Raw genomic sequence first — 9032 nt, forward strand, 5'->3', positions numbered from 1 at the left:
GTGGAGGCCCCATCCCTGGGACCATTCCAGGCCAGGTTGGCTGGGGCTGTGAGCAACCTGATGTGGTTCAAGGTGTCCCTGCTCCTGCAGGGGGGTTGGGCTGGGTGACCTCTGGGGGTCCCTTCCCACCCAAAACTTGCTATGATTCTATGAAGTTCTGCAAGCATTCTTCTGCACCTGCAAGGCTTAGTACTTTTCCCCTAACAACAACATGAGTCAAAGTGATCACTTAAGGAAAAAAAAAAAACCCAAAAAAAAAAAGTAAAACCAAACACTGCAAAGTGGCAACATCCATTTGCCTCCACTCACTGGAGTCACATGCAAACATGTGCCACACGGGGGGAAACCAGCTAAAATTCCCACCTTTAGCCCGTGACAGCGGCTCGTTTGCTTTCGGAAGGCTGGCTCGCCACACCACTGCTGCCTTCAGGAATAAAGCTATTCTTTCCGAAGGTGAATACATTCCTGAATTATTTTTTTTTCATTATAGAGACACCAGAACGAGCAAACTATCCGCTCGGCGCGTACTGGTCCATGGTGGTGGTGTTTGCAGGAAAAAAAGAGCACCGTCTTGCAAATCTCATTGGGTTTGGTACAAGAGTATGGAAAGGTCCTAAGCAGAGTTAAATGTTACCAAACCCCCGCCATTCACAGCACTTGGCTAAAGACAGCGATCACCGTGAGACATTTCAACTGCCCAAATTAAAGGAAGAATAATGTTCTGGGAGAGACAAAAAGAACCTCACCCTGCAGCTCCAAGATTCCTTAGGACTTTTCTCCTTGGCCTCAGTAGGAGCACAATTTAACTCCAAGCTTCCTACTTGTCAGACCACAGCAAATTAAAAGCCTTCATGACCAACTGGTCAAGAAACAACCAAAGCTGACAGATAAGCTTACCTTAAAATGAGCCACTTTACTGGAAACCTAGGAGTGGAGAAGGAGCCTGATCCAAGTCTGCTGACACTAATTTAGTTAAAAACAACACCCAATCGTTGTATCAATGCCGACATATCTGCAACCACCTACATTTTGTGCTAGCAAAGCCCACAATCTGAGCTTTCTGACGATTCCAAGCTTAAGCAAAAATAATGTCCAAGTTGCTAGGGGGAAAAATGTATTAAAAAGTGAAACTAATTTGTATTTTAAATAGAACTTACTGTTCTGCAGGGTAATAAAATCTGCTAATGTTTAATAGTCAGCAACTAGTGACAAGAAAAGCTTGGCTTGAATGGGGCAGGGAAAGGACGTGGAGAGATAACATTCGGATAAGTTGACCTAAGCCTGTAGATACAGCAAGCACCTCGTTTTCAGAAACGCCGAGCAGCTGGGCACTCCAAATCTGACTGGCATCAGCAGGCAATGCAAACAGCCCTGGTCAAGCCACACTCACATACTTAATTCTCCCTGGACGCCATTATTGGGGATGCAAGTTCTTTGTTTTTGTTGTAATATCCCACGGTTATATTCCAAATTTGTTAATTCATGGCTGTAAACCACACGACCATTAATTTGGCGACAGTAAAACCAGCAAGGGCTGGCTGAAGTCAGCCAGGGCAGAATGAAGTGGTGGATGGTACTTAGGAACGGAGTATTTCAGCTGTAGCTGACTGGTGCCAATCTGACAGCCTCATTTCTTTAGGCAAGCTATTTTTCACTACAATACTGGCAAAATTCAAATGTGTCAGTTTTACTCCCCCCTGGAACGCTTATCAGATCAGCCACCTTAAAAAAAAAAAAAACAACACAGGAGAAAAAAAAAAATTCAGGAAGAGCATATTTCAAGGTGAAAAAAAAAAAATATATTCAGCAATGCATCCCTGCTACAGCTGATCTTAAAGTGACCTGCCTGTAGGAAGAGAGAGGACAACCCCAGCCACACCGAAAAGTAATTGCGTCTCTACGATATCACAGGCAGGCTCCCCAGCTTCCTAGTTTACGCTAGTGGGCAAACAGTTTTCCCAATAACTTGACTCATTGCTTCAGGATTTCCCTAGAGGATGAGTCACATACAGGGAAAGCCACCAGTCATTCTACGGGAGCTAAACGGACCACCGCTGCCAATACGAGAAGAGTGAAAGAAGTGGGAGAACAGAAGATCAGTGCCAAACTCGGGAAAACTGTGCGGTCAACACCACTCCTTGGCAGTCCTTCCCGGCTCCCCTCCCCAAAAAGCATGCCGGCGAGCAGAAGCACACCCGTTCAAGCAGCAGAGAGGCAGCACCAGGCTCCCGAGCGAAGGGAATCGCTGTGGAGCGGTTTCTTCCACGTGCAACTGCCGGGACAGACGGAGGAAACGCTGGCTCTGCTCGCATCCGAGGACCGCTCGGTACGGGAAGGGAAGGTGTCTCTGGAAGGGAAAAGATGCTACGGAATTAAAAACGGTGCCTCTGCTCCTCCCCCCCCCCCAGCACTGAAGGGGATATAATCAGGAGCAACAGGGGCACATGCAAAATTTCACGGCCTCTGACTTCTCACTCCACATTGCAACCCCCGGGTTCACAGATTGCCCTTCTTTTCCCATTTCACACCCCCCCTACGACTCATCCCATGCTTCTTCCTTTTCTCTCAACCCGTTACTAAGTGGTTAGGCAGGGGTTACATGCCCAGTTACAAGTCCAAAATGCTGAGAACCGCTGCTACGTGGCAAGCTCTTTGGTAGACTCAACCTGAACGCACCTTTTCTTCATACAATTTGTAATCATTAAACGTGGAGGCTAACTACATGAAACCACCAGGCTCATCTACGTTGGACGTCGGCTTCGAACAGCCTAAAGCTTACGTGGATACAAGCTATTCTCATTTCACTGGTGCTGCCTGTTTATTTCGGCGATTTCGCTCGATCACGTCCCCGATGGTGGGACCCTGGGCTGACAGCTCCGTTTCTAATCAAACATCTGGTCCCCACGTTGTTTCTCTGGTCTCCAACTTTTACATTTGCACTGAAACGCATCTGCTGATCTCGTCGGACAGCTTGTGCCTCCGCTTGGGTTCAGATCACCACTTTTGTTTCATATTCTTTACTTTGGGCAAGGACACGCCTGTTATCTTACATTCTTAGACACCAGACTGAAAACATTGGGTCATCGAGGTCCTACACCCCAAAGGCCACGCGTATTCTGGCATGTCCTTAAGTCACCTGGGGCGAGATCTGAATTTAAGAGCTCGCTCTCGGTTATTGTAAATGACTCCGACAATTAAGCTCTCACTGGTTCTCCATGTCATTCTCCACTAAGGATTGCTTCTAATAAATCACAACCAATTACCCCTCACTAAACGTTCTCCCGTTACCTCTCTACTCCCTCAAACAGCCCCACGGATGCAGTTAACCTATTCCACAACTCTCTTTTAACAGGTCACTCCAAAACCATGAAGGGACAGGGTTTGGGAGTGGGATGGCAGGGTTAGGGTAACAGTTGGGCTCGATGATCTTAAAGGGCTTTTCCAACCTCAACGATTCTGTGATTCTATGATTCTAAGTCCTGGAAGTCCAACTCTCCCACCAGTCCCTCCCCGATCCCTGGTCCATTTTCTTCCAATGTTCAAATGGAGCTCCCAGTAGACAGACACCAACACGCTATTCAAGGGGCCCACCTCATTCCGCAGCAGTATTTCCAAGAGGGAGCATTCTTAAATGCTGTCATTTCCCTCAAAATACCGTGTCTGTATTTCGTCGCAAATGCATGTCTGCCTTCTCCCGTTACTCCCCAAACCTTCCCAGGTTCCTACTTTCCAATAGCTTATTCCTCCTGAGAGCATCAGCCTTGCACCTTGTTAAGCAGAATCTCTTCTATTTCTTGCCCACAACTCTGGATTTCTTAGAGCTTTCACTGAAAATTAACCTAACATCAGGATAGACTGTAAGTGGAAGTATCAGTTATTCTTGCGAGCACATTTAACAAAACAGAACCTAAAGCAATATTTACAGCATCCGATTTTTTTTTTTTTTTTTTTTTTTTTTAGGGTTGGAAGGGACCACTAGTGGTCATCTAGTCCAACCCCCCTGCAGTGAGCAGGGACACTGCTAACTAGATCAGGTTGCTCAGAGCCCCATCCAACCTGGCCTTGAATGTTCCCAGGGATGGGGCCTCCACCCCCTCTCTGGGCAACCTGTTCCAGTGTTTTACCACCCTCATTGTAAAAAATTTCTTCCTTACCTCTAGCCTGAACCTACCCTGTTCTAGTTTAAAACCATTTCCCCTTGTCCTAACACAGCTGGCCCTACTGAAAAGGCGTTCCCCATCTTTCCTATAGGCCCCCTTTAGGTACTGGAAGGCCGCAATTTGGAAACCTAACTCTCCATTGCCATTATTCCCCCTCCCTCAGGAGAACTCTGACTTCACAGAAGCAACCTTAAAAAAAAAAACAAAACAAAACAAAGAAAACCACCAACCCTGCACCCAATTTTTTTCCAACGAGATCTTGTGAAGTCGAATCACCTCCTAACATCCATCGGACTGCTGCTTTCCAGCGGAGGGCTTCTCTCGGCACGAATGCAGGCCACGTGCCCGTATGGCGGAGCATATCCACTTTCACTTGAATGTTTACCCCGGGGCATTAACGAAGCAAAGATCAAACACCAAAGTAATGAGCTCTGTCGGGTGACGGGCGTACGTGTGTTGCTCAGGCACATGCACAGGCAAAGGCAGGCATTTTTACCTACACAAGTGTCAGCACAGCAGTGACCACCTTTAGCGTACGCCCCACGGAGCGTAAACACCACCTCGTATTTGCTAAAATCCCATAGCGGAGAACTGCAAATTTCAGCTTGGAATTTTCTTTGACTTAGATAATATCACTGGCATAAAGACACTGTAAGAGGCCTTGCAGCATGTGACAACGGAGCATTGCCACTGCCCGTCACAAACGCAGGTATTACCCATCTGTATCTGTACACGTCCCTCCGCTGTTCTCAATCCATCCCCTTGGGTACTCAAAAGGAAGCTTTTCAGATTTTAAAGGAAAGAGGCTTTCAAGGTAAACGACAGTAGAACAGCTTTGTATTGACTAACATGCTTTTCTCATGCTAGACCAGCCCAAATTAGTACAGATTAGAATCTTAAAAAGATTTTTCTATTGCTCCTAAGCTGGAAGCGAACATTTAAAGCTTAACTCTGAATTTTCAGATGTTGGCTTCTGCTGCTGCAACTTCAGAAGAAATGTGGCTCTGCCCCTCCCATCTCGTGGCTTCCACCTCGGTGCACGAGAACAGCCCTTGAAATAAAACAAATGATCAGGCTAAGTGTTCCCAGAAGAAAAAAAAAAAAAAAAAAAAGCTTTCCTTATTCCTGCCTGGAGAACACAGTCTTCTAAAGAAAGCTGCAGCTCTGACCCGGCTCATGTAAAGCTTGCTAATTACAGTGAAAAATCTGAAGAAAGCAAGAGCAGGAGGGAGGGAGAGCTCGACTCCAGCTCTCTGGCTCACACAAATGACAGCTTGAGCAAACTTTTCCTGCCTCAGTGGTTGCTGCTATAAATAACGCCCTCCAGGGCTCAGTGCTGCAGGAACCCAAATCCCCGTCACCTCACCCAGACCCTCTGAAGTCCGCACCAGCTTTCCCAGCGGCCGCCTTCCGCCGTTATGCACACACCAACGTGCTTCTCCTCCACGCAGCTCCTCTCCCGTAGACGGCCCCGGACCTGCTAGTAACAGCACCTGCCCATGCTCATGGCAGTCCCGCTCCCGCACGCGCGCCGCCTTCTGAAAGCCTCGTCTCTTCACCCAATCCGTTCGATTTTATGCGTCTTTTTCTCTCCCCCGGCAACCCACTCCCCCATTATTCTGTCATTCTCTTACTCCTTTCTCAGTCTCCACATTTTCTGTGGCTTCCCTTGATTACGTTGCTTTGCAGCCCTCCATCTATTTCTTCAGATTTTTGTTGCTAAGATGCCCTGGAGTATCTTGAGAGAAGTAGAGCTCCTCCTTCCAGCTGCTGGCAGCTGTTCTCTAGCCCAAACGGCTTATCCGTTAGGAACCCAGAGGAGATCACCGAGGAAGAAGTGCAGCGTGCCCGCAAGAAGTAAAATCACCGACTGTTCAGTGCACGCAGCTCCAACTCCCACCTGGTTTAGGAAATGAAGTCCCAAATTCAGACCCAGTGGAAATCAAATCCGGGCAGTTCCCCTGCGACTTAGCAGCTCGCTTTCCCTCCAGCCACCTTCTCCAGCTTCAGTTAAAGATGCTGTAACCACAAGCATGCAGCGCTGCTGCAAGAGGCACAAGAAAGCAAAGAGCAGCACAGGTCCCGCACCTCTACATACCACCGATGGCTGGGACAAGCAGACCAAATGCTTCCTCCTCTTCCTAGAAATTCCTGCCCGTCCAGCGCTTCCCTAATGACACAGCAAGATGAAAGTGAAATGCTGGGCTGAGTCCTGCCAAGCTGAAGGAGCTAGACTCTTCCTGAATCTCAGATGTGGATGTGTGTGATAGCAGGCAGGAATCCTATTTTCATTTTGCTTATGTAAGCAAGGATGAATCAAGCCCAGGTTTCTCTGGTCTTGCGTCGTATTTAATCCTTATATATATATATATCTATATCTTTCCATAACCCAGAGCTGAAAAGCCCTTCTCTTCAGACAGAGCCTCCATTAGCTATGCTTCTGAACACCAGCACACACATCCCTCCTCCGCAACGCCCACGCACGGCACCTTCTGCACACACATACCGCACCGAATCTGCACGCGTAGCTCCTCTGCAAAACCCCCAGGCCCTCGGTGGCCGTGCCTTGCCTGCAGCCAGGCAGCACAGGCACCTCAACCCACCCCTCACCGCAAGCACCCCCCTTCCTGCTGCTCCCCGCGAGAGCCAGTGGATGAGAATTCAGTTTCTAGCTCAGGAATTATTTACTTACCTCAATTTTAGAAGATCTCCTACTTAAGTTCCATAGTCCTCTAGTTTTCCAGCTGTGAGTCCTGCAAAGACTCTTACAGTCTTACGTGTATTTACTCAAACTTTTTTCCTGTTCTGTCACAGAGCTTACAGAGGCGACTTCTGCCTATTTGTCTCTGTGGGTTCATCGCTACAGACCCTGGAGGTCAAGGAGCTAATTACCATCTCATCCTCTTCCCCTCAAATGTCTGACTAACTCAGTTCTACAGGTAGCACGGCCACATGTTCCTGCCTCCAGCCAGGGTACCACGCATCTCCTTCTCATAGCATGGCCAAGGTTTCACACTTATTTCCTAAATTAGCACTCCCCCATTTTCTTCAGGTGTCTCCTTGATACACTGACCATCTACACCCTTCCACTCTACCTTAGAGCTCTTCCAACATCCCAGTTGCAGGATACTTTCCAGCTGACGTCCCTTGGGCCGCTAACGGGACCATCACATGTTTACCACTCCCTTCATCACTCCGGCTCCAGAAGAAGGTTACATGAGGGGGCTGTAGGAAGCAGACAGTGGGGATTACTGTATATTCCTCCATACGAACGCATGCATGGCACAGCTTGTTGCTAATTGTAGAAGATCTCAACGTAAGCAAAGTGTTTCTAGCCTGGCCGAAGGGTTGCCTTGATGTTTTCATGCAGACACATGTATTTTTCTCCCTGTTGCCACCATCCTCCTTGATTCCATATGCTCCCCACTTTCTCTCGTTAGCAGCTGCTGGGGAAGTCGCTAAGCACGTGTCGGTGGGAGCTAGAAAAACCTGTCCCAGCATCGCGACCCTCTTGGCCGTCCAGCTCTGCAGGCAGAACGAGCTTAGCAAAGATGGACAAAAGCGAGGTGAAAGGAGGTGAGGCAGAAGCAGACACCCCACGTGATAAGAGGAGAGCTGCAGCAGTGGAAATACCCTGAAAAGGCATTCCTCGGCTTCAAGCAGCTGTACAGCCACGAACTGAAAAGCACAGATTGCAAGTGTCGGTTTTCTGTGGCCAACAACTGGTTATACTTTAAGAAAATCAGGAAGAATTCTTCCCCAAGCTGCTGGAGCACAGGAAGCCAGAACCAGCCACACACGGGAGCCCACCAACTCCAGGTGTTGCCGACTGCTAGGACTATGGTAGGAGGTACAAAAAAGCAGCAGGAGACTCTTCAGAACAGAAATCAAAACCACGGTTACTAAAATAGAGAGAGGAGAGTGATGAAAATAAGATGAAAGGGATCAGCAATCACAAAAGAGGGACTGGGAGAGGCGCTAGGTGTCTTCTCCCTGCCAAGGAGAAGCAGATAAAATTTAGGTACAGGCTCCATCTAAACGACATCAGTTTGGTGCCAGTGAATGGCAAAAGAAAAAGAAACAAGACTAGCCATCTTACCTGTGGGCAAGCAACACGTGAAGAGACCTGCCAGCCAAAACAGCCCAGCCACACAGCTCGCCTGGTACCCAGCTACGGACCCTCCGGGGGGAGGGGGAGAAAAAAAAGCGTCCTATTTTTCAAAGTTGTCTCAGTTGTGCTATTCTCTTTTCAAAAGAGGGTGGAGCAGCCTCATGTGCTCCTCAAACCATCACTGAAGGCCATGCCTGTCTGAATTGAACAAGAAAAATGTCATCTTGCCTGAAGAAAATCAGCAGGGTCATCCTCAGCGCGGTACCTGGCCTTGTTATCTGCTCCCAGGTACAAACACAAGAGCTGCGAGGATGAATGCTCGGGGACCTGGCTGCTGTACGTCCTGGACAAGAGCCAGGTGGTCCCAGTGCAAATCTCTCTCTCTCTCTCTCCTGAACTACCTTCGATTGGAAAATGAAGACATCAATAACTTAGCAGGGTTTGCAAAACAAAGCAAAGCAATTTCACTTTTCCATCAATGAGAAAGAAGAAAGAAGTTAACCCCAAATCTTGCCCAGAGAACTTACTAACAGAGGCAGGCTGGTACTCAGAACACGGCAAGGATCACCACTCCAACGGCTGTTTGGGAAAGGACGCATTTTTAAATTGATTTCTCTAAAGGAAGCCACCTTTTCTCTAGTCTAGCAGGTAAGTATTTCAAATGCTAAATGAGTCTTCACACTTGAACTTATAATCCTGCTGTGGTTAAACCCCAGCCAGCAACTGATCCCCCCCCGCCCCGCTTGCTCACTCCCCCCCCC

General features: G+C 48.1%; 1 protein-coding gene across 9 annotated transcripts in view; it reads right to left on the bottom strand.

Annotated features, from left to right (window-relative positions):
* DAGLA (diacylglycerol lipase alpha) overlaps nucleotides 1-9032 on the bottom strand; it is a 72707-nt gene that overhangs the window by 48400 nt on the left and 15275 nt on the right. For 3 of the 9 annotated variants that reach the window (XM_035889745.1, XM_035889709.1, XM_035889690.1), the window contains 2 exons: nucleotides 6853-7385; nucleotides 6061-6330 (listed from right to left, as the gene is read on the bottom strand). The exons of 2 other annotated variants lie outside the window; for them this stretch is intronic. The gene's annotated coding sequence lies outside the window, so the exon portion shown is untranslated. The remainder of the gene's footprint in view (nucleotides 1-6060; nucleotides 6331-6852; nucleotides 7386-9032) is intronic. 4 more of the 9 variants (XM_035889703.1, XM_035889696.1, XM_035889684.1 and 1 more) reach the window with 4 other exon arrangements.

This window comes from Egretta garzetta, unplaced genomic scaffold (genome assembly GCF_000687185.1).
Source record: "Egretta garzetta isolate BGI_Z169 unplaced genomic scaffold, ASM68718v1 scaffold300, whole genome shotgun sequence".
Lineage (NCBI taxonomy): Eukaryota > Metazoa > Chordata > Aves > Pelecaniformes > Ardeidae > Egretta > Egretta garzetta.